This window comes from Mixophyes fleayi, chromosome 5 (genome assembly GCF_038048845.1).
Source record: "Mixophyes fleayi isolate aMixFle1 chromosome 5, aMixFle1.hap1, whole genome shotgun sequence".
Classification (NCBI taxonomy): Eukaryota; Metazoa; Chordata; class Amphibia; order Anura; family Limnodynastidae; genus Mixophyes; species Mixophyes fleayi.
In genome coordinates, this window is record NC_134406.1 from 172312201 (window position 1) to 172339531 (window position 27331).

Sequence of the window (27331 nt, forward strand, 5' to 3'; positions counted from 1 at the left end):
AATAACTAATCAGCAGACATTTAAAACAAATGTTACAAGTTATAACAAACAAATCTGACATTAAATCAGGAAGAAGCTGGGGGTCACAGATGAAGGCTGAAAGGATCACAGGGGCCCATGGTGCGCCTGTTGCCTATCACTGACCTAGGAAGTTTGAGCGAGGCAAATTGAGTAAATAAAACTATCAGCCAGAGGGAAATTTCATCTAGAACACGTTTTTTAATAAAGAAACAGTGGATCTGCACACACAGATTTTTCTAGGTTCATCAACACAGAAAAAAAAAGATGATTATTTTGGTAACATTCATTACATAGAAACACTTAAAGACATACATAATTCATGATAATGTCACTTTATAATCTAGACATGGAATAACCATTTAAGTGATGTAATTTAACCATGATGCAAAAGTAAAATAATTTTGGATAGAGACAACCTTTTATGTGATGGTTACAAATCTGCTTTACATTGACCTTTACTTTTTTATGTGTACATAATATTTACTATGATAGATACACAAAAATAAGGCATACATTCACAGTAAATGATCTGTACTATTCTGAGTAATTCCACAATTTTTCTATGACGTGTGTTACCTTCTGACCTGTTCTGTTCAATGACACTTGTCTGGCCTTGAAAGGTGTATAAGGAAATATCCTTAATTTGTCTGCAATGAAATATGCAATATGACATAAGGGAAATTAACCTATATTAAAAGCCATTTACCATAATTGCAGCAATCACAGATTGTTATGAGTATAAATAATGACCAAATGTGTCAGTAAAATGCTAAATGACTGAAAAGTTGTAACAATGATGTTGAATGGATGAAGAACAACTAATATACTAAATGAAACATCCCTTGTATACAGTTTCAACACTATGTAGTTTAAATTAAAGCAAACTGATATAACTGGAATGAAGAAGAAAGCTGCACTCGTAGTCTTGGCTGTAAACAAAATCAGTGAGGTCCAAAACAGACAGATGGAAATGAGAAGGATGGCACCCAAAAACACCAACTTGTTTCACACCACAGGGCCCTAAAGCATATAGTACTAAGTCCCCATAGTAAGGTGTATTAGAAAAATTAAATTACCAAGACTTGCAAAACAATCAGTAAACCAAGTCATAAAATTTTTAATATTTTACTTAGACTCCACAATGTATAGCAATAAGGAGGGAAATGTATCAAGCCCAATTTTTTACTGTTTTCAAATTGTTGCAGATTGCGATGGCTTGGAGGGTCAAAACTTAAATTGTCTACTATTTGTGACAATTTAAAAACACATAAACCATCGACAGTTTAGTCAAAAATTGTCAAGTGCGTTCTGGCCCTTATAGTGCCACAAGTGTGCAGTATAAATGGTCCCCCATCATGAAATAATAAGTTTTGTCCACATCATAATTTATTATTGCCCGTGTTACCAATCAAATAAAATTGCCCCCTTAATATAATGATAAATTAAATGATTAGACCTGCGAGTGTATTTTTCACATTTAGAAGCTAATATCATTGGACATAGTGTCCAACAGACTTGTTAATTTAAAGTCCATTATTGATCACACATTAGTCAATTGGTCTGCTTAGGCATTGCATAAAACATCAGGCTTGGTTTAGTAGGCATAGCTAGGATGCCTGATGCAGATTTTAAAAATCAGTGATTCTTTTTATTCTAGCGGCTTAGCTGAAAGAATGGTCCAGTCCTTTTCCTGATGTGTTTTGTTCTCTACAACTAGGTGACAATGTCTTCCAGGAAGAGTTATATTCAGAAGAATATGAGTATGGGAGAGGTCCATACAATGGCTACCAATCAGGAGATGATTACTTAATTACAGCAACAGAAATTCCATCTAGCTCAAATGTCCCAGAAGGGCTTTATACAGATGAAGTCACATTTTCTGGCTATTATCCCGACACACAGCTTGAAACAGAAGAATCTGGTCCTTATCCATCGCCTACAGAATCGTTTTTTGCAGCAAGAGATGTAACTACAATTACAACAAGACTTCCATATCATCGTCATACTACTCCAAGTGAAACTGAGAACAGTCTACCAGCACCAGAGCTTTCCTACCAGGACGAGGGTATTTATTTTACTTGTTTAGTTACATTTTATTCAGCACGAGAAATGTTTATCAGTGATTTAGAGACAATGGTAACCACAATGTTGTGAAAACCTTTTTCAGCTTTTTAATCAACTTATGAACTCTAGTTCTGGTTTCTGACATGTTAGATGGTATTGCCATTCTGGAAAAGATAGCATAAATCTTGCTAAATGCTCTGTTTGTAGTGTTGGGAGTTGATGGGACATTAATGTAATAATATTTGGATAGTCCACTAATGTTATTTGCTATAGGGTAATATTCGATAATCTAGTTATAAATAAATGGAGCAAGTGATTCTCTTAATTAATTTTTAATTAAAAATGTTCCAGATAACTAACATTTGTAAATGTAATTCAAATACAGATTTAGTGAAAAGAAAAAAGGGAGAAAGAATACTAGTTGGGGAAGGCACACCTCAAATATGTGGTAGAGATGTTAGCTGTATAGGATTAGTACCATCTTGAAGCCTTCTCCCAATTCATCATTTTGCTCTCAATCATGAAGTTGAAAAAATTGACACACGTAAAAACAAATTTTATTAATATTAATTAAAATGTTAAAAAGCAAAATATTAAAATTTGGAGTAAGTGAGAAGCTCAGAGATAAAATTGTATATTTGGCATTACCATTTGTTAGGCTCTACCGTTGGTATAATATTGAAATATTATGTGTTGCAAGATACATGCAACTAGTATTAATAATAGCAGTGAATCGGGTCAACGTATGCAGTGCAATTCATTGGAATCTCAATGCTGATTAAAAGGCTTATTGGCATATTCAATTGTTTGAATATCCCGCAGCGTTAAAACTATTACAGTTATTACGGTAATAGTAAGCTGGATTTCAGCTCTCGGCTCAGGGAGCTTCGAGCTGAAATCCAGCGAGAAAACTACTGTATTAACGGTATTTACGCGCACTATTACCGTACCAATGGTAATAGTGCGCGCGCCGCAAGATTTTTGGCATTTTCGCCAACAATTGAATACGCCCCTAAGTCTCTAGACTATAATGTTGATAGCTAAAGCTGCTCTCACAAATATTCCTTTACACAAGAGATAAAATGTTGCAAATCAAGTGCAACATTATATCAAGCTGATTTGATATTGACTCTATTAGGATATTTCAAATATAAATGGAGTGAAAGGTGAATAAATTACTATTACCAATAGTGCCTCACATTCAAGCTCAATTCATTGATCCTATGTTCTCAAATATTCTAAATGCAACTGGCACTAATTGGGCAATTACTTAGTCAATGCAAATGTTGTTTGAAAGTCTGCCCTATTATAAATAGAATGGCAGTATTGCAAGTGAAGCTAAAACCTGAGCACATTTAAGAACAGTATATAGTATAAACTTGTCGCAATGTAACTAATAAAGAATTTATTCAGTCCCAGGGGCCTACTTATCAAATTTATCTCCCTGTAAAATCCCAGAAAACAACAGTTTTCGGGGATTGCCCCAATTCACTAGTATTATTAATACTTGTTGCATTTATCTTGCAACACATAATATTTCAATATTATACCATACCAGGGTAAGAGCTTAACAAATGGTAATGCCAAATATACAATTGTATCTCTGAGCTTCTCACTTACTCCAAATTTTAATATTTTGCTTTTAAACATTTTAATTAATATTAATAAAATTAGTTTTTATGTGTGTCAATTTTTTCAACTTCATGATTGAGAGCAAAATGATGAATTGGGAGATGGCTTCAAGATGGTACTAATTCTATACAGCTAACATCTCTACCACATATTTGAGGTGTGCCTTCTCCAGTTAGAATTTTTTCTTCCTTTTTATCTTCTCAGTATATTACGATACAATACTACAGGAAGTAGCACCCTCACTGGTTTTCAGTTAGATCAATTTGTTGTTCAGGATTTCCTGTAAGACACCACTATTCTGAATATGGGTTTGATTGCAAGATCTCATTAGTATACATATTTATTTGGAACAAGTTAACCCGTGCATGATACTCATGCATTCTAGTCAAATCAAGCTACTTATGGTGTTAAAAAATGTTCTTGTCATGCATTTGGGCCTAGCCCAGGCCTCCTCAGGGGAAGAGCGTTACTTCCCGACGCAAGCGCCCTTTTTTAACGTGGTTTTGTCCACATGTCACCACCTAATCATTTTTCTCCATCACCTCATCCTTCATCTTCATCGCCACATCCTTCATCAAGCTACTTAAGGTGGTAAAAACTCCCCACTGTCACCCCCGGCAACCACCAACCACTCCCAACTGTCACTTCTCCTTCAAGAAATATATAGGTCAGTGTATAACTCTGCCCAGCAGGTGGCGCTGCAGCTTGTTTTTTTTTTTTTTCACACACGCCACTAGGCATTTATATAGTAGATTCTCTAGTGCGGAAGGTAAACTGCTTCTTATAAATACAGATTTAAATCTGTTTAAAATCATACAAATGTTAATATGAATAGGGATACTTTGCATAGAAATGAACAAGACCATAACATATTTACAATGCCATATTTACAATACTGCCATGATGATCTCTCTTTGAGCATACAACAATGTGATTTATGTGTTGAGAACAATTATATCTCCATGACAATACCATTGTGCTTTTTTTCATGGCAAAGATCGGTGTGGCATAAATGGAAAATACTTCTCAGACGACAGGAGTTGTTATAGCTCAGCACAAGCCACTAATTATCATTTACTAGGTCGTGCAAAATGTGCACTAAACCATAGCAGCAGATCACAAGCTTTGACTTGTGTATTACAAATGAATATGCTAACTTTGAAAAAAAAATGTTTTCCATCTGCTATAATTTTATTTAGTCATATAATATGTTTAACTTTGATTATTCTTATATTAGTTGTTACCATCATAGTTGAGAGTAACTAACGTAATACATACAGTGCTTACTCAAATGTCTTTATGAACGTTCTCTCTTAGCAACAAATTTGATCGAAGAGTTTCGTGTGGGCAGTATTTCTGGAGTCAGAATCATTAAAGGATCACAAAGTCATTTGAAAGCTTATCAGCTTGGGGCAAGAGCACATGTTACAAGACAATCCCGGTAATGTATTCTACCAATTCAGACTTTATTTACACTGCCCATATGTGACATTATATCTGCCAATCTGACCAAATTGTCCAGACATCACTCTGCATCAGTTGCAAAGTAACCAGCAAAGTTGATTAAAATCCAATCAGGTTTGATTTGATTTTGACCAAATATATACTTTGTTGATGCTGCAGTCTGTATTTGTGTGCAAGCATTGGATCGGTGTACTGATTCGATCCAAGTGATACCGTCAATCAGCCTGAAGGTCAAAACAATGTATCTGTCCAAAATGGACAACTTATTTATGTACATGACCAAATTATTGGGTGCTCAGGCTGAATGACAGAATATGCCTGAGGGTGAATAGCTTATCCTCTGTGTTGCCTAATATCATATATCTAGTGAACGAATGCTCCATAAAGCATTTCAAATGACCACAGATGTATATGTTGAAATCAACTTCAATATAAATATTTTGTCTGCACTGTCATATAGACACTTTTAGCACAACAGTGTAAAAGTTAAAGTTTATTTGCTATATAATCCTTCATTACAATATCTCTTTGGTAATTGTGGGATTTCGATCATTGATATTGTGGCTAGGTTGGAACCCATAAGATATTTTCTTGAGCAGCTCCACAGTTGTTTGATGACTATACAGTAATTTATCATAAATCTGAACTGAAAGCCATTCTTATCTAAAGACTGATATCACCATACTCAATAATTACTCATGTGTTGTAAGAATTAAAATGGCTGGAGATTAAGACAATAAAAGAACACGTTAGATATGTGAATTTTGTTTTATATACAGATGAGTTTGACACCAATCCTCCAGCACCTGTTTGGTAGGAACCTCAGGCAGGTAGAACATGAAGAATGATAAGAAAAAGCTGCTCTGACTTTGCCAAAAGCCTATGTAAACTGTAAAGTGGGATAGCTATTACAGTTTTTTATGTATGCCTAATACATTTTATATCCAGTTTTGCAGGAGTCTTTATTTGTATACAAGTGGGTATTTTCGGATGCTGCAAATGTCAGTGATTTATTGGAAAAGTAGTTTATACTGATAAACAATCTGATTTCATGATTAGTTATTTTTTCTTGTTGTCTGTCATATTTATAGGCTGATTTTCCCTTATGGAGTGCCACAGGAATTTTCTTTGGTCTCCACGTTCAGAATGAAGGAGAAAACACCTGAGGAGGTGTGGAATCTATGGGCGCTTGAATCAAGGAATGGAGCTGAACAATTTAGGTTGCGCCTTTATGGGGAAATGAATGCAGTAGATGTATATAATGCAGCCGCAACAGGACGGGATAAGGTAACAACATTCGAAAATGTGGAGACGCTGTTTGATGGGAAATGGCACAAACTTTCTTTGAGTGTCCGGAGAGATCAGCTAACTCTCTACGTGGATTGCCAGCAAGTTGGATCTTCTCCTGTCAGTCTATATGGTACAATTAAGACAGATGGAATCAGCACGCTGACTCGGAGGATAAAAGATGATGCTACAGTTAATGTAAGTAAGATATATACATAGTCTTTCTATCCACCTCACATGTCACATGGTGTTTAGGGGTGCAGTGATAAACCTAGGGGATGAGAATTATTTTGTTGTTGTTTCAATGTGTGGAGACCCCACTAATAGTATATGTGTAGATAATGTCTCTCAATAAATAAGTGCCTGCTATTTTAATAATACTTATAATTCTGGAGAGGATGTGAGAAATATGACTTAAAATTTCCTCAACATTTAGAATACTTTATATCTTGGAAAATCTAGTAAACTGTCCATCTTGATACAAAATACCAGAATGCCACCTTCAAAACACTATTTTGATAATAGACTTCTGGAGACAATAGTTGTCACCTTTTTGGCTCCTAGCAGACCCAGATAATAGTATAGGGTGACCAGGTCCTACTAAAATCAGACTGGGGACCATAAAATGTATTCAATAACATTCACTCTTCTAAATCCTTCTAAATCCTTCTTTGGAGATGTATATGTACCTTTCTGCTAATTCCGCAAATCTGGATTTGTTAAATACATCGCTTTATTCACTTGCATTCCTTTAACCAATGAGATAAAAGTGTGTATGTGATAGCACACAGGTATAGACACAGTCCGTGGCTTAAACTCAAAATGGTAGATAAACATAGCAGAGCTGAGCAGACCTGCCCATCTCCCTGTAAGTATCTGTTTTCAATCCCTATAAGCATACCTGCAAAGAAATAAAAGCATCATGGTATTATGTGTAACCCACCCAAGTATATTAAAAATATAGTGTGATATAATTTCAAATTAATTTTCAGTGGTCAGATATGCAACATTACTTGTACCTTGCAGTATTTGTATTATCTACCTTTTTGGTCACACAAGATTTTTTCATAGTAATCCCCTTTTTAAATGCCTTATACATGTATACTGCTGGAAAATTAATCGTTTTAATTCCTTAGGTTGACCTACAACAGCTTGAGCTCTCAGCAGATGCAGGAAGGGCAGGTGGAGCCACCTGCTGTGAATTGCCCGGAGTGGTGAGTATAGTAGATCCAGGTTGATCTCCAGGTGATAGAGAAGAATTACATTAAAGGACCACTAAACCAAAAGGACCACTAAACCCAAAATTCAAGCACAGCACAGAAAAACAACAGCCAGTTCTCCCTGTTTTCTCGACTGCAACTGACAGCTTTATAACTGATTGGTGTGTGATAGTGGTATTCAATAAATTTCACTCTCCACCATTGCATCTGGTTGGCTGGGTGGACAGCTGTGCTTTTGGCTGTCCATTGTGACCCCACTTCTGACACCACTTGTGACAGGGGCACCCCTCTGGTGATGCATACACAAACAATTTCTTGTAGAGTAAGCAATGCTTTTATTGTTACATCACAACAAAACAGAATGCACTTACATCAGGATGACACCAGGGAACTGAATAGTTACTAGACATAGCACTCCTGTCTAGACCTCGGCCACTGTCTGGCATTGGTCATCCTGCACATATGCACAATGTAGGTTTATATAAACAAAACCTCCCCCTTGATCTAATTACCTCACTAGACCTCCTGTGTGTGTCCTGCCTAGGAGTTTTACTTTGTAGGACCTTAACCCTGTATACAGCCTTCTCCTGCAGCCTTCCCAATGCCTTCATTGTAAAACTATCAAACTCTATTCACCTACATTCCCATCACATTTTTCATACCGCCACTATATATATATATATATATATATATATATATATATATATATATATATATATATATATATATATATATATATATATATATATATACACAGTGTATATATATATATATATATATATATATATATATATATATATATATATATATCTATCTATCATCCATCCATCCTCACATATATATATATATATATACACAGATAGATAGATAATAAATGTATATATTGTACACGTGTGTATGTATGTATGTATATGTATGTATGTGTGTATATATATATATATATATATATATATTTATTTGTGTGTGTGTGTGTGTATATATATATCTATATATATATATATATACACATTTATATGTATACATATGTGTATGTATATATGTATACATATGTGTATGTATATATGTATACATATGTGTATATATATATATGTATACATCTGTGTATATATATATATATATATATATATATATATATATATGTATGTATGTGTGTATATATATATATATATATATATATATATATATATATATATATGTATATATGAGTTAAATTTGCAATAAGTCGACATATAGATAGTTTTAATTAATATTTATGTTTGTTTTTTCTATGAAGTGTACCGATCTTGGTGAAAACGGTACACCCACCAATTGCAACTGCCAACCTGGTGAAGCAGGTTTTTCTGGATTTCCTGGATCAAAAGTAAGGCGATAATAGTTTACTGCTATTTGACAGGATGTCCAGCAATAGGAGCTAAATTTGTCTTTTGTTTCCTAGGGGGAAAAGGGCACCCAAGGACCAACAGGTTATATAGGAATTCATGGCAGACAAGTAAGTAAAGGCTATTTAAGTCAAATAGAACATACATTAGACAATTGTAAACAATATATTTTTAAATGTGTCTAGTATTTGAATAAAGGTCCCAGGAGGCAGTGCAACATTCATAGTGCATGTAGATTGGGTTGGAGACTAAAAAAAGCCTAGCACAAGGAAATGTCTTTTAATTCTTAAGGTGGTATCTAGAGCGCCTTTGATTTTTTACTGCAGCTTCCATTGTTCCAATCCCGTCGTTTTTTACAGTAGACAAATGATTGGAGGGTCTGATGCATTAGTAGTTATATTGTAAGGTCTATTAATATGTATTATGAGCAGCAGTGGTATGAAGAAATCGGGAAATTAAAAAACAAAAAGTCAAGCAGAAACATAGTATGCATTATATATTTTAGATAACATATTTAATTATGTTTTACACACAAATAGATAACATGTATATATATAGAAGCTGGATATTAGAACATAATGGACCTGATTCATTAAGGAAAGTAAAGCAATAAAAATAAGTCCCTTTGAACTTTGGCAAAATCATGTTGTATTGGAGGAGAGGTAAATTTAAAATGTGAGGACAGATAATTGGGATAGAGCATGTCCTAGACCAACTTTTAATGTCAGTGTAAAAATAAAGCTATCAAGAATTTGCATCCTACATGGAAAAACAGCTAGTATATTCCTTATGTGCAAAACAATAAACTTATCTGCACCCCTTGCATTATAATAAGGTTTTGCCAAGGTTCAAAGTTACTAATTTCTTTGCTTTACTTTCTTTAATGAATCAGGCCCAATGTGTTTTGGCACATAATAAAGATATGTATGTATGTAGGATTGAATTGTAGAGTAGGCTAAACTATGAACACTGTCTTAGGACTCTAAAAGGCTCCCGAAATGGACTATCATATTGTCCATATCAAGTTATGTATACTGTCATAAATGTAGTCAATAAAATTTATCTAAGTATTTAATACACTAAATAAAATATTTATATAGAATTACAATGTTTAAGATGTTGCTGCAAAAGCGTCTGTCTTCTAATGTCTAGACAGCTGCCTCCATTGTGAAGTTATCACCATAATGTGATATGTTACTGATTTAAAAAAAAACAAGTACCGAGATTCATTTTTTCTTAAAGCTTACATAGGGGTGTTACAGTCAATTAAGACAAGCTAAGATGGGAGAAAAAGGTACACTATATAACAAACAGCTAAGGAGAGAGGGAAGTATAATGCATATCAAATTTGCTTGTAGTCTAGAAGTCAAATTACTGGACACAAAACTGGCCCAGAGACACAAAACTGGCCCAGAGACACAAATGCTCGCTCAGAGACAAACATACTGGCTCAGAGACACACAATGAACTAAAAAATAGACGCATACATGATAGATAATTATTTACACTTTCAGTAGCTGAGGGCTTTATAGCATGTACTCAAAGAGAAGTATAAATAAAAAAGTTAAATATGTAACATATTATTGTTTCCTATTTGTTTTTTAGGGATATAGAGGCTCTAAAGGAGGACAAGGAAGAAGGGGTGATACAGGGCCCAGGGTAAGTAATGGAGCTTTGCCCAACATGCAATCTTCATTCCCATTTTTATTATGGAGTATCAATAACTTTATTAGTAACTGTCAGATTCACCTACAATATTTGATTCAAGTGTTAATGTGAGAAAATACTTAAGTCCTGCACTTTTGGACAACCAAAGAGGAAGGATCATTACTATACTTTTTAAACACTATGTGCAAAATTAATTAGTATGAAACAATGCAATTTATTTTATAAATAAGTACAACATTTTTATTGTAAATGTTTGTTTTACTGTTATGTTAGTTATCTGTAGTATATTAGTAGATTGCTCGATTCAGTCATAGACTACATTCCCTGTGAACAGCGATACCAGCAATGACATCTGTACACAATATGAACCTCCTCATATTTAAGCTAAATCAAGACCAAATTTGTCAAATTAAATTTTCATTATTAATAAACAGGATTAAGAGAGTTAACCTTAAGTTCACTTTATCCAACTGCATAACTGGATGGATACATGCTTTCTACAGTGATATTATTTTATCTACCTGGTACAAAACACCCATAACAAAGAGTATCATTATGGTATTTTATTGTGTATGAATAATGTGTTTGGTTCTTGGAATAGTGGTACAATTGAGCTTATTATGACTGATAAAAAAAAATCCCCATTGTAAGCAAGGGGGTAATAACTGGGGAATGTTATCATGATTGTCAGCAGAGATGTGTTAACTTTTATCCCACAGGGAGACCCAGGTCCTGATGGCTCTGAAGGCCCTTCTGGATTCACAGGAGACATAGTAAGTACATACTCCTTTATCCAGCAAGCTCACAACAACAAAACCCTTAGTAAACTTTGTAGCAAACCATTGATTTGACCTTGGAAGAAAGCAACCAGAGCATTTGTGTTTTTATACTTAAACCGTAATGTGCTGTCCATGTTTCTGGAAAGTTCACCGCTCTATTTAAGTGGCCATTTCTCAACAGTTGGGATCACCTGAAAGTATCCTCCATCACAACTTTATATAGGTTCAGATAATGTGGGTCCTTTGTTGCTGCTTCATTAAAACTTGTGGAGAAGAAACGTGATCAAATCCACCTCCAGTTCTGGGGCAGACACTTTATTGGGAGAGATGACATACTTATTGGCTTCCTTGAATATGCACTGAACCATGTTCATGTGGGTTATTAACCTCTTCATGAACAAGATAAAATGTGCCTCCTTACTTTAATATGTGTAGTACATAGAATATCTAATGAGACTTTTAGTATTTGTCCAATAAACCATATACATGGAGATACTACAAACACTGTGGTTCCATAGGGGATAAATCTACTAATTTAGTAGGATACATATATTGGGCAGATGGTAAAGGGTCTGCAAACACAGTTACAGAACTTTCCATCGAGCCTCCAGTAGACTTGGCCATGGAAGGTTAAATATGCGCATCATTGACATTTTATATTCATACTATCATCTTGTGACTTCCGTTTTTGCCTTATACTTCTGTATATTACCATTTGAGCCAACTATCAGTACGGTGTTCATTTTCCCCCAAATCCCAGCACTAGGGGATATCTCTAAATTATAGCGTCAACACACATTTCTCTATGTTTGAAATATCTTATAATGTTATATTATACAGAATATATAAAACCACTACCATCAAGAAAAGGTCGTCTAATGTTGTTTCTTCAATTTCTGCAGGGTTTTATTGGTGTTCCTGGAGAAAAGGGTGTACAAGGCATACTAGGAAAGAAGGTAAAGACACAGCAAAGCATGTGACACCCGTATGTAATCATGAGAGCCATGTATCATTGATACAAACATAGTAAAATTAGATAGGGGCTGTCGACTGGTTAATAAAAGAATACTAACCTCAACACTTTTCTTTATTTATTTCTGTTGTGTGCAGGAAAGTAATAGCGATAATACAGTCTGTTTTATGTCTTATGGATAAAGACATTTCTGTGCCAGACAACAAATTTGTTTATAGACAGCAGGCACCAATGAATGGTCCCTGAAGATCACTTAGGCTCCCTCTTTTCCTCTAAACAAATGTCTGATAAAAAAAAAGTAAAGTACTTATAGCTACAGTTCAGATGGTGGGTGGGGTCGGGGATTTTTAGCCTACAAACAGGAGAAGGTCTTATCTGAAAAGACAACAAAAACAATGGTGGTGCTTCAGATAGGCATTGAAGCGGCTCTTTGTAGCAGGTAGCCTACTTTTATAGAATTTATTCACTCCCTGAAAGTGGTAGACAGCAGCACAGTGGTTAGCATTGCTACCTCACAGCACTGGGGTTGTGAGTTTGAATCCGACCAGGGCCCTATCTGTGTGGAGTTTTTATTTTCTTCCTGTGTTTGTGTGGGCTTTCTTCGGGTGCTCCAGTGTCCTTCCACACTCCTAAAACATACTAGTAGGTTAATTGGCTAACGCCAAACCTTAGTGTGTGTTTGGGTGACTTGTGGATAGGGATTGTGTTGTCCTGATTTTTCCCCATTTTTTAGTGTTGCGAGGTGTGTTTTTCTTTGTAACTCCAGTCGACGATAAATCACAAGGGAGAGGGTTTTTTTTTCTAAAAAATCATGGGGTTAAAGTGTCTTAAACCTTTTCACTACACTATGTCTGGATTTGCACCTGGCTATATATTTCCTCATACTATCCTGGCATACAGAGTACTCCATGGCAATATTTTTTAAGATGCACTTTACAGTGCTTGCTCATACACAAAAAATTTCTGTCCAGATATCTGTGGACTTCCTTTAAGAGAACAGGATATAAAGTATTCAACATTTCTATAGTGGACACACTGCAAATTTCAACTATTGGGGTTACTTTACTAACAGGACATAAAATGTGCAGTAGCCCATAGCAACAAATCAACAAATAGTTTTGAACAGCCCAATAAAAGATATACTAATGCAAGTAAATGTCTCACTGTTGTGGGTTACTGCATATTTGCACTTTTGCACCATGTTAGTATATTACCCGTCATAGGCAATGACAGTCTTAGAAACTGGAATGAAACAAGCAAAATTGAACAGCTTTAAGTGAGTTTATAAGTAGTATGTGTTACCTAATATTGTTTCACACAAAAAAAGTCTACAACTGTCAAGCAAAAATACAAAATGAATATAATAAATACAGCAACCATATACATTTTTTTCTATTAGTATTACTATTTACATTGTAATGTTTAGCCAATTTCGCTAAGGAATCAGAGAAGTGATTTAAGAATGTAAACAGTGACATCAATGGAATTCATGAAGGTAAACACAGGGCACCAGTATTAAGAAACATGATATTAGCTGACCTCTATGGCTCCTTATTCACATAACATGTGATAGGGGCTATTGACCACACACGTCAGACTCCAATAACAAAGAATATCTCATTGACGGGAAAAGGGAAATTCATAATAATAACATAGTCAAGCACCAATAGGTTTTAAACAATGATTAAAAAAACACTTAGGCATGTCCTTAATGCCAAGATGAATTATTCAAGAAACTGTCCCACATGGTCTCACATAGGGCCTGATTCATTAAGGAGAGGAAAGCAAAAAAAAAGTAGTAAATTTGCACCTTGGCAAAACCATGTTGTATTGGAGGGCGAGGTAAATTTAAAATGTGAGGACATATTTATAGTTGGGGTAAGGCATGACCTAGATCAACTTTAAATTTCAGTGTAAAAATAAAGCTATCAAGTATTTGTATGATACAATTCGCCCTAGTCTCTCTCTGTCTGTCTGTCTGTGTGTGTATGTTAGGGAATTTAGACTGTAAGCTCCGATGGGGCAGGGACTGATGTGAATGAGTTCTCTGTACAGCGCTGCGGAATCAGTGGCGCTATATAAATAAATGGTGATGATGATGATGATACATGAAAAATCAGCCAGTATTTGCCTTACATGCAAAACAATAAACTAATTTGCACCCCCTGCATTCTAACATGATTTGCCTACCAGCAAATGTACTCCTTTTATTTTACTTTATGTGCCTTAATGAATCAGGCCCACAGTATTTATTTTAATGAAAAGTTTAGAGCAGGGACTTTCAGCCTGCGAGACATGTAGACAAACGGTTAAAGAGATACTTCAGCCTTTTAAATGTAATGATTCTTTAAAGTTTAGTCAATCAATAAATGAGGAAACAGATTTGAAAAACCACAGGGGTATTCATTAAGTATTTTAGGCTATAATGACTAATTTTTAGGAACAAGTTTGGGAACAATGCATGATTTAGAAGCTTGTGGTCTTTTTACCTTTACTTTCAATTGTACTGTTTCAGTCTTTGGGATCTGACAGAATTTTGGTTAAATAGCTTGAAGGAAATAATTTCCTTATTTTTTTGGTTGCAATAGAAATAATTATGCTTAGAGGTAAAAATGAATTAATGTGTTATTAATACTGCTACTACTACTGTTGATAGTACTCATTGTAGGAATACTGTGGCATACCTGCTTTCTCACGTAGCCCCTCCACGTGACACGCAGTTTGAAAGCAGGTACCACATTGAGGAAACATATTTTGGAGTTGAGAATGGTAGCACAGAGCTAGTTTTGTGTTTTCTACTGAAATATGACTAGAGTTCAGTCGACAGTGCAACCTTTAGCACTTTGACAGTGCCAGTACTAATGTCAGTCAAACTTCTCCTAGTGGACAGCAGGAGTGGCAGGTTGTGAGGATCTGGGAGTGAGTATCCTGGACAAAGACTATATGAAGGGAATTTTGGGATATAAGGAGGCATATGAAGCTATATTGTGTCATCTATATATAAATCTATATGGGGACATACAAGGCTCCTTGGGCCTGATTCATTAAGGATCTTAACTTAAGAAACTTCTTATTTCAGTCTCCTGGACAAAACCATGTTACAATGCAAGGGGTGCAAATTAGTATTCTGTTTTGCACAAAAGTTAAATACTGACTGTTTTTTCATGTAGCACACAAATATCAACTTTAAATTTCAGTGTACAAATAAGCTATCAAGTATTTGTGTGCTGCATGAAAAAACAGTCAGTATTTAACTTTTGTGCAAAACAGAATACTAATTTGCACCCCTTGCATTGTAACATGGTTTTGTCCAGGACACTGAAATAAGAAGTTTCTCAAGTTAAGATCCTTAATGACAGAATCGGTATATTCTTTTTCCCCTGATTAGATACATGCTGTATATATTTTTTCACCACACCACACAAATTTAACACCAGTTTTTTACTGTGTACAAGAATAATAGTGATCAACAAATTTGCAAGATGATAGGTCTGCTGCTGTATTAGTATTTGGTTTATTGAATTACCTTTTTGAGTAATCTCACCAGTTACTCTTTTATAGACTGCAACTTATTAGTGAATTCTGGGATCAGTATAAAACATTGATCTAGATAATAGTCTGATAATAGTTTTTTTTATGTTACAGGGCAATCGGGGACTTACAGGGCCGCAAGGAGAACCTGGTGAGAAAGGAGAGCTGGTAAGTTAGGATTAAGTATTAAGGGCTAAGAAATGATCAATCCCATTGGTTATAGCAACATCTTTTTATCATCACAATAAATTATTTTCCTTCACATACACTTCATGATTATTCTGGGATGGTATTAACATATCTGGGCTTAACTACAATTAAATAGAGAACATATTTAGGGGTAAATGTATCAAGCTGAGAGTTTTTCGGTGGGTTTGAAAAACCAATCAGATTCTAGCTATCATTTATTTAATACATTCTACAAAATGATAGCTAGAATCTGCTTGGTTGCTATAGGCAACATCTCCACTTTTCAAGCTCTCCGGAAAACTCTCAGCTTGATACATTTACCCCTTAGTGTCCCTATAAGTTCAAGCAATCTATTGGGAAGCTTGTTCAAAAGGTGATCCATGCTTTATCATATATAGCTGTAGGTGTAGCTTATTTTCACAGAACATAATATATTGTTGTTTTTTCACAATATTTTCAGGATATCTCATTTGCCTAGAATCTTAGCAATGTTTGAGGTTTTATTCCTAAAATTATATGTCTTAATTATATCGGTCTCAGTGTGTTCCGACAGCTTCTGGCTGTCATGAAACTACAAGTTCCAGCAAAGAGTTTGATATTTTATTGTAGGCAACTACACTTCTCTATAATCTAATATAGCAGTATATATATTATACAGGACTTACCTCTCTATTTCAGGGTAACATTGGTAAGATTGGTCGTGAGGGCATCGATGGATCTCGTGGCGAAAAAGTAAGTGGGCTTTTGTTTTAATAGTTGGCAAATACACTATAATTATAATGGCTCCAGCTTTAAATTATACTTGTTATTTTTATCTTTTTATAATGCTTGTAGAGTTGTATGCAGTCTTGTATTGCTTTCAGCCATTATTTCCTTGTTTGCTCCTACAATCTCATTTTTTTAGCCTAGGACCCAAATTTACTTGTCCATGGTCACACCGGCTTGACACAGAGATTCTAACTCTGGTCTCCAGCATGTCCCCCACAGCCATTAATATAGAAATTATTCAACTGCCCTTCACCCAGAGTGCTTCATAAACATACTGCACTGTGGAGGGTGATAAGACGAGAAACAACAGAAATAATGTACAAAGTGAATGATAGAACGCAGTGGCACTCCTTGTTTACATGGGAACAACAGTGAATCGTTTTAATTAGAAGAATGCAAAAATTCAGTTGAGAAAGTTTAAAACCATCATGGAAACGGACCTGATTGCACCAGACGCTCAGATGGTTGGGTTGTCATTATAGCGTGCAGAGAAATGTAGAAATCTTTATCTATGGAGCACTATTTAATGCTTATTGTGGTTTTGCTTTCTCTTTATCTTAAGTTACTCCTTAATTCTTTTGTGTCTGTTTATAATGAAATATGGTTGCCATTACGCCTTACAATGCTGTCTAATTATAATGCAAAATGGAAGTTAAACTACTGTAAACCCTAACAAATAATCTATATATAAGTGGTGCTAGAGCCTGAGTTTTATCCACTCAGGTTTTCACACTCAGGCTATAATATCAATATAATGTATACATTTTCCCATAATATATGGACATTATAATTATTTTATGGAACTTCTAACAGAAAAATACTTGTTACAGGGATCTCGAGGGCAATCAGGAAAGCAAGGTCCCGAGGGACAAAAAGGACTGAAGGTAGACTTTCTTTTTCCTCAATTTTGAAATGTTCTGTTTAATAGATTAAGAATAATGATGACAATGATACTGAGATATACAATTGTAAACAGTTAGTCTTGGTGAAAGAACAAGGTTTACAATCTTGGCAAACTAGGGAAGCTAAAATGTTAGCCAACTGAAAAATCTAAATTTCCATGGCTACATAGGAGTAGCTTTTAAATATATTCTTTGACCGAAATTTCCAGTTCAGCCTTTCAGGAACAGAAAGTCTCTTTCTTCAGACATATGTGAAGGAGAATGTTGAGCAAAAACAAACACACTTCAGTTGGCCAGTAATCATAAGTCCATGTCTTAATGCGTGAGGACATACTGCAGATTCAAACAATTTTCCACTCCTGTGATATTTAGTAAATTAGCTCTCTTTCTTATTGAATTTTTAACAAGTTATATGACTTGTGCAGCATTGTTTGGTTTAATCTATGGTTTAATGTTGTATGATTGTGAAATGGCAGGTAAGCATCCAATTTACACATTTGTTTACATCCAACTACATTTCAGATCACTTTGTTTTACCATTGGATGTCTATGCTACGATTTATAGGAACGGTCTAGTCCAGGCTTGGTTAACCTGTGGCACTCCAGGTGTTGTGAACTTCAAGCCCCAGCATGCTTTGCCAATATATAGCAGCTTATTGCTGGAAGGGTATGCTGGGACTTGTAGTTTCCCAACACCTGGAGTGCCACAGGTTAACCAAAGCTGGTCTGGTCTATATATGAGCCTTATTTAAAAACACTTTTAAAAAAAGTATTGCAGTTGAGAAAAATATTTTTGAAAGATAGCAAAGCAAATTATAGCATGTCATAGAAGACCATATTTATACAGACATATTCAAGATAATAAATGATTGATTACAAATGTTGTATAAACATGTTTGAGAAGTGTTGACCCCAATCATTTCTGAAAAAGCAAAGCATTTTTTTTCATGTTAAAGGCCCATATACATAAAGTAACTGTAATTATGAAGAGATGTTTTATGGCACCTCGGTAGTACGGGGATATCAGTAACCAAATGGTCCAAAGGAAAAGTTTCTGCTTCTCTTCATAATCATAGATAATTGGATATACCCAAATACAATCATACAATCATGGCTTAGGGTGCTTTATAGTACAGTTAGGGCACAAAGTGTGTGCTAAACATAAAAATGCAAATTATGCAATTACTTGAAAACAGTTGAAATTAATCTTTATATATGTGGTTTTATTTCTTTAGCTCCCGTTTTATCCTACCACACATTTTCAAGTTACTACATCCAACCTTGTGACATATTACATAAAGCACACTTGTGGCTGTAGATATTTTATGTAAAATATGATCCATTTCTCTATTCTTTAAAAAAGTGAATATACAAATCTGGGAAATCTCCAGATACAGAACATCAACGACTATAATGGATTTGCTATGACATCGGTGAAATAATACGTCATGACACTTTATAGTAAGGGTGGACAAAATAATGTGAAATACAAGAACCAGCCATCAAATCTAGGAGCCAGCAGGATTTTTTAAGGAGCCAGGGAAGATGTAAATGTTGATATCAACATAAATGATTCCAAATAGTTAGGCACCAACAGTAATGTTTAGGCACATTAACTAGCTGGCTCCAGAAACTTTTCTAGCCCTGCTATATACTTAGTGTTAACTATGTGTAATTCTTATTTTATTACAATATATTGGATACTGCACTTTTATTCCATCATCTATCATATAATAACTTATTGTGGAATATTTGTTTTTATCACCATTACAGTCATTAGTGTACTAATCAGATAATTTTTCCTTACCTTTTGCAACACTGTTTTTACTCAGTGGGAAATGTAAAACTAAAAGGATAAACGAGAATATGAATATGTATTATAAAAAAATACATTAATTAAAAATTCATATCTATGGTGAATAATTATCAAAAAGTACTAATGTATATCACTTTTTTTTTTTACCTTGTCCCACCAGTGCATATCCTAAATAAATACTGTGTGTTTATCCTAATTAGAAGACTCACATGCAATACTGATAGGTGAATAGTAATAAAACATTTATTTTTATCATGGCAGGGGAATAAAGGCACTTCTGGATTTTATGGAAGCCAAGGGGAACGAGGATATTTGGTAACTATATCTTCAGTTATTTTCCAGCAAACTGAATTAGCTACACAATAGTCAGGTACCTACTTCACTGGTTAACAATTATTGTTGATACATGCTATATAAAGTTTACTTTTATATTAGTATTTCATGGTAATGAACTTGAATATGGTGCCTACATATCAGTGGACTGCAAGTATGTTTATTTACACTTGTACTTTAATACGTAATTTGATGGTCTACTTGTATTTAATTCATTGTGCTTCAATGTAACACAAATTCATAATTATTATTATTATGTAACCCAAAATTCATAATAATAATAAATGTTCAGTAGTCACTTTCTGGTAAAAAGAGGCTCAGTTTAGTGGTGCACAAGCATACATCTTCATATAAAGTCATGATAGCAGAACAATATTATATATTGCTGCATGCACAATAAATCTATATATACTGTATATTTAAAGGTAATGGATCATTTTACTTAAGAAGATGCACAGTGGTAGACAGCCATTAAATATTATATATATATATATATATATATATATATATATATACACAAGTTAACCCGTGCATGATACTCATGCATTCTAGTCAAATCAAGCTACTTAAGGTGTTAAAAAGGTTCTTGTCATGCATTTGGGGCTAGGCCAGGCCTCCTCAGGGGAAGAGCGTTACTTCCCGACGTAAGCGCCTTTTTTTAATGTGGTTTTGTCCACATGTCACCACCTCATCATTCTTCTCCATCACCTCATCCTTCATCTTTATCGCCACATCTATCCAGATGTCTATCCAGACACAGGGATCTCTCTCAGCGATCCTGAGTATCACACTCCTCTCGCTCTGTCACCCCTGGCAACCACCAATCACTCCCCACTGTCACCCCCGGCAACCACCAACCACTCCCAACTGTCACTTCTCCTTCAAGAAATATATATATATTTTTTTAAAATCTTTATAAACACTTTTAACAATTAACAAATTAAATTAACAAATTAAAAAACATCTTAGTATACCAAATTTCAACCCTTTCTGAGTTTTTTTTCCACACACACTAAGAATTTAGTAGGTCAGTGTATAACTCCGCCCAGCAGGTGGCGCTGCAGCAAATTTCAGCCCTTTCTGAGTTTTTTTCCCCACACACTAAGAATTTAGTAGGTCAGTGTACAACTTCGCCCAGCAGGTGGCGCTGCAGCTTGGTTTTTTTTCCCTCACACACAGACACACGCCACTAGGCTTTTATATAGTGTATATATATATATATATATATATATATATATATATATATATATATATATATATATATATATATATATTACATATACAGTCTCTCTCTCACTCTATATGTACATATATATATAGTGGATCAATGTTTAAATTACCCAACTCTGCTTTTATGTTATCTTTCAGGGTTACCCAGGAATCCTAGGTGGTCCAGGAGAGCAAGGAATAAAGGTGAGGCATTCAATCTAATATCAGTGCACAGCATGTTTACATAGAGTAAAGGATCTTAAGAAACCCTATTGGAGGTTGGTACTTGCTACACACTATTGCACAGACAGGACCCAATGCCAGTGTGTCCCCATGTGTACAATGATGGATTCTGGACACAATGGACACATACAAGGAAGGAGCACACAATGGAAAGAAAGTAAGAGACACAGACAAAGCATAGGGGACATGGAAAGCATGGAAGTGGCATTGGATGCAAACAAGAGAACAGGAATTTTAGTAGTTTAAAAATATGGTCCCTCCCACGGTAGCTTTCGGGGGAGAAACAGGGCCTGATTAAGGGTTCTATTAGCCCTAGGCTAATACACACCCCACCAATTTTTACGTTCATATTCAGCAACAAACAAAATATCATACTGCAATGGACAACAAACAACTAATGCACATAGGGGAGGCCACATTTTGATGTTCAGCATATCCTATAAGACAAATATCTAGAATATTCAGGCATATAGGATACGCCTGAATATGAATATTCAGGAGTATTCTTCAGCATTCAAATTTAGAGAGACTGTGCTATTTTATTTTGCTTGTTCTTGCAGATTTGTTGTCGTCTAGCTGGCTTCTAGAAAGTTGGGTTCCTATTTTTGAAAACATACTAAAACTGTATTGTAATGCCAAATGTTAACAAGCACTGAATGATCAGGCTCTTTAGTTCAAACACAACACTCCATTATGGCCAGATAAAACTATGTTATAATACAAGCATGTATAGGCAATAGAATAAAAAAAAAATGTTGTCAAAGTGAATGATAATTCCCTAGTTGAGGGAAGAATTTTGAGCAAGACTCCTCCCATTCATTTGTCCATTGGAAGTCTGCACTCAGAACAGTTGTCCCAATTTTTGATTCACTGTCCCATGGTCACTTTTATCCTAGGTCATCTGTGGTTATATTGCCATAATGCTCTTACTGATTGGACTAGTGGCAAAATCATTAATTGGGGGTCAACTTGTGCAGCCACTTGTCTGCCCGTTACCCATGCAGATCCTTATCCCTACAATGACTTCCTCTATGTATTTTCTAAGAAGGCAGCTGAATCTCTATCCCCACACAGAAGTCATGGCTGCTATTGATTTATACCCTAAAGGAAGACTTTATGCATTATCTGCTCCTGAGTGAGGCCATGGAGGAATATGTGGAAGATAAACTTTGTAAAGACTTTATATGGCCATCCAAGTCACCTGCTGGAGTAAGCTCCATTTTTGTTTCTAAAAATGATGAGAGTCTTCGACCCTCTATCATTTCTGGAGGTTAAATAAAAATTACCATTAAAAATACATATCAGTTACCACTTATCTCAGTATTATTTGACAAGCTCAACGGAGATACAATTTTCTCCCCTTTGTGGGGCTTCTGGGACAATCTAATAGCATAAAAGATGGAGATGAATGGAATACCACATTCGGCTCACAATCTGGACACTACAAATACCTTCTTATGCCCTTTGGTCTATGTAGAGCTCCTGCAGTCTTTCAAGATTTAATCAACGTTTTTTGTGATTTCCTGGTTAAATTTGTCATTGTATATCTTGGTGATATCCTTGGCTATTCCTCTTCTCTAGAATTACATTGGGTTTATGTAAGAAGGATGAGTTCTTCAGAAGCTCCTGGAAAATCAGGTATTTGGAAAATTAGAAAAATGCTAATTCGAAGTTGACAAAGTGTCATTGCTAGAATATATAATCTCCCCTGAAGGATTTTCCATGACCATTCTGGATTGGGCTCAATCCACCAACCTAAAAGCTAGCCAGAGGTTTTTAAGATTTTCCATTTACTATAGGAGTTTTTTCGGTCATTTTCAGTTTTGGTTGCAGCCATCACTGCCTTGACTTAAAAGGATGCGGCACACAGCTGTTTGGCACCCTCAAGCCATGGAAGCTGGCATTACCCTGAAGAAAGCGTTCATCTCGGCTACAGTGCTCAACATCCCATACCTGATGTGCCCTTTACCATAGAAGTGGATGCTTCTGGTGTCGGTGCAGGGGCTATCCTCTCTCAAGTGGACTCAGTGGATAAAAGATTACATCCCTGTGCATTTCTGCCCCACAAGTTTATGAATGCTGAATACAATTATGATGTTGGTAACTTGGAACTCCCTGCCATTAAATGGGCCTTTGAGGAAGTGAGGCACTGGTTTGAGGGAGCAAATCATACAATTATATTAAAAGCAAATTTTACAGAACATAAAAACCTATATGATCTAATAATACTGTATATTGAATCAGCTAAAAGACTAAATTCGAGGCAGGCTCATTGTGCTTTGTTCTTTACTCATTCAACTTTGTTATCACATACAAACTTGGTTCTAAGAACCTCAAAGTTAATGCTTTATCCCAAAGTTTTATTCTTAGGCACAATCCAAGTACTGAGAATTTCCCATAATTCCTGTTTCATTCATTTTAGCTGGTCTCACACAAGACATATTTACTCAATAATTGCAGGTACAAGATTAAGCCCATCCAGAAACCACTGCTCCGCTTTGATTTGTTCCTAAGGTCCTAGCAAAGTGCTGCTATTCAGGTTTCATTCTTGCTAAAACATCCTGCAATTTTTTTAAACACAGAAACTGTTGTCCTATTCACTTTGGTGCCCATTATGAAACATGAGTTGAAAGAATTTTAAACTTTGAAAACTGTGCCAGAAATCAACAGAATGTTCCATCTGGTCAACTTATGCCTCTGACTGTGCCCAGCAAACCTTGGACTCATATCGCCCAGGATTTCATTGTCAAACTGCTCATATCTGCTGGTCATAATACATTTGTTGATTGACTTAGCAAAATGGTTCATTTTGTCCCTTTTACCAAGTAACCCACTGCTAAATCTTAGGCCTCTTTTTATCCAGTATGTATTCAGACCCCATGGATTACCTTGCAATATAGTTTCTGACAGGGGATCTTAATTTGTTGCTCGATTCTGGAAGTCTTTTTGTTCCCTGCTGGTTATTATTTTAAGCTTATCCTCAACCCTCAACGGCCAGGCTGAGAGAGAGAACCAGTGCTTTTAACAGTACCTGCAATGTTATATTTTTACATTTCATAATAATTGGGCTGAATATTTACCATGGACTGAATTCACATACAATAAACCCTTCATTCCTCTTCAAATAACTCATCATTCTTTTGTGTGTTTGGTCAGCATCCCAGGGCTAGCTCGCTATCTCATCTCATGCCCACTAATGTTCCCGAAGTATATAATACTGCTTTACATTTTAAATCAATTTAGAGGAAGGTCCAAAAGCATTACTACGTGCTTTTTTCCATTCAATGTTTTTTTCAGATCAACAATGCAGAACATGTACCTTTGAAAAGCTATCCACTCGAAATTTCAGATTTAGGCAACCTTTGAGGAAATTTGGACCCAGATATATTCAAAATAATTAAAAAGATGAACCCTGTTGCTTTCCATTTAGATCTGACCAGGTCATTAAAAAAATCACACCACCTTTCACTGTTCTCTTTTTAAATTTGTTTTTTTCTCTAAAATGTTTGGGTCTAGTTTTTCGGCTTAACCTCCTTCGATAGTTGTCGATGGGTATGAGAGTAGAAATCATTTTGTACTCTAAATTGGTTCAAGACCAAATTCATTATTTAGTCCACTGAAAAGGCTATGGACCCAAGGAGAGGTCTTATATTCCTGCAAAGAACTTACATGCGGACAGACTGAAAAAAACAGTGTCCGAATAAACCCAGATATAAACCCCTCCTCAAGAGGGGTACTGTTATGAGCCGCTGTGCAACTCGCAACAGCTTGCTCTGTTCTTCCATCATGGAAGTTGAGCTAGGACAATTCCTATCATGTGATCACCTATCAGCCTGTGAAGGGACTCGATGCTAAGAAACCTTCTAATTGGTCTGCCAGTTATAGCGTTTTTTCTCCATTTCGTAAGCCTGCGGTGTTGTTGTTATTTCTCTTTCATCCATCTGGGGGACACTCCTTAACCATGGGGTTGAGTCGGGGGGAGGAGTCTGGCACCCAAAGAGTTAACTTTTTTCAGCTGACAGCATATCACCCCCGCCAATTCCCACATACCTCAGTTTGAATTGGGTGCCCTTGGAAGAAGGTTGCACCTGAAGAGCTCCAAGAGAGACAGTGAACAGGGTTCACTGGTTATAGGTTTTTTTCCTTTTCTTTTGCAGTTTTTTTCTTTTGACAGTGGCGAGAGGCTCCGTGTAAACGGAGCTGACTCGTGGGAGAAGCGCCTGTCGGGGGAAGCGGCCCCGCTGACAGAGAGGCGAAACGTATTGTTGCCCATTCTACCCGGTCGGTTGGGGCGTCTTGGGCGGCTCGTAATGGAGCCACGATGGACCAGCTGTGCAGAGCAGCTACCTGGTCCTCGGTCCATACCTTTACGAAATTCTACCAATTTAATATATTTGCGTCTGGGGACGCCTCTTTTGGCCGTAGTGTTCTGCGTGCAAGGAGATCAGAGCGGTCCCACCCTTCAGAGGGATTGCTTTTGTAAGTCCCCATGGTTAAGGAGTGTCCCCCAGATGGATGAAAGAGAAAACGGGATTCATACTTACGATAAATCTTTCCCTCTGAGTCCATCTGGGGGACACTCCGATCCCCCCCATATTTTCGTTGTTTTGTCTCCACTCCCCCCTTGGTTGAGTGGTGTGTCTTGGTTGATTGGCCTATCATCCTAATGGCTTTTGTAATCAAACTGAGGTATGTGGGAATTGGCGGGGGTGATATGCTGTCAGCTGAAAAAAGTTAACTCTTTGGGTGCCAGACTCCTCCCCCTGACTTAACCCCATGGTTAAGCAGTGTCCCCCAGATGGACTCAGAGAAAAAGATTTATCGTAAGTATAAATCCCGTTTTTTCTGCTGATTATCTGACCGTTGCCTGTTTCTGGATATGCTCTGTCTGCTGCCTGTCTCGACCTTCAGCTTAGTTTCTGAACTTGTTTCTGGGTATTCCTGCTCACTGCCTAGACCATTTGCATACTCTCTAATTTTGTTTACTGTCTGGTGTTCTTCTACTCAGTCCATCAGTTGCTGCCAGTTTTTATACCTTTTCACTACCTGTCACTGAAGATAAATTCTTACTACTCTGAGTTCAAGTCCAGGGGGCATCAAAGTACCTGTGAGAATATTGCTCTCTATGGGAAAGCTTGTTTGAAGAATTTATCCGGCGACCAGTGGGAGCCATGAACAATAATGGAGGGACAATGTTGCCTCTCTCATCAGACTGAGAGAAAATCTTTGTCTTTGCGGGAAAAAAACATTTATGCCTAGGATGTTGAAAACAAATTGATAGATTATCTCAGACGAACCAAAATCCACAACAGCACGTGGACATTAAAAAATTAGTTTTCAAGAAATAACAGTCAAATTAGACTCTCCAGTAAGAGACTTGATGCAGAATCTGTCATCTCTCCCTGAATGATAATCCCATTTGATGTTAAGTCTTAGCCATGGGCATTCTCTGTTGCATTTATCCCCCCCCCTCCCCTCCTCCCTCTGCCCATGTTTTGAAGGTGATCCAGATAATTCTATACATCTGTGCATCAGTAATCCAGGTGGACCTATTCTGACCCAGGGAGCTTGGTTCAAAGATCTATTGTAAATATCAGTGCACCAGCCGATGAGGCTACCACAAAGACTGCTTGGAGTCTGAAAGGAAACTGTTAAGCGTCTTTGATTTGGTGGTCAAGATTCTTTTACACAGTTATACAAAACCTAATTCTTAGTGAAGTTTTGTTTACACTGGTGTAAAAGCAGAAATCTGACACCACTGAATTGTTCCCATTCAGCTATCCTGGACTTTTTACAAGAGGGATTTTTCAAAGGGTTCAAACCCAGTACTTTTCAAGTCCTGATTGTTGCAAG

The 27331-nt window shown here is 36.1% G+C and overlaps 2 long non-coding RNA genes across 2 annotated transcripts; both read left to right on the forward strand.

Moving 5' to 3' along the window:
* The first annotated feature begins 8967 nt into the window (after positions 1–8967).
* On the forward strand, positions 8968–10723 carry LOC142157771 (uncharacterized). Its single transcript, XR_012692619.1, has 3 exons — positions 8968–9048; positions 9124–9177; positions 10673–10723. It is a non-coding gene; the product is annotated as an uncharacterized LOC142157771 (long non-coding RNA).
* Positions 10724–12416: 1693 nt separating this feature from the next.
* On the forward strand, positions 12417–17860 carry LOC142157772 (uncharacterized). Its single transcript, XR_012692620.1, has 4 exons — positions 12417–12470; positions 16133–16186; positions 16886–16939; positions 17806–17860. It is a non-coding gene; the product is annotated as an uncharacterized LOC142157772 (long non-coding RNA).
* Positions 17861–27331: the final 9471 nt, after the last annotated feature.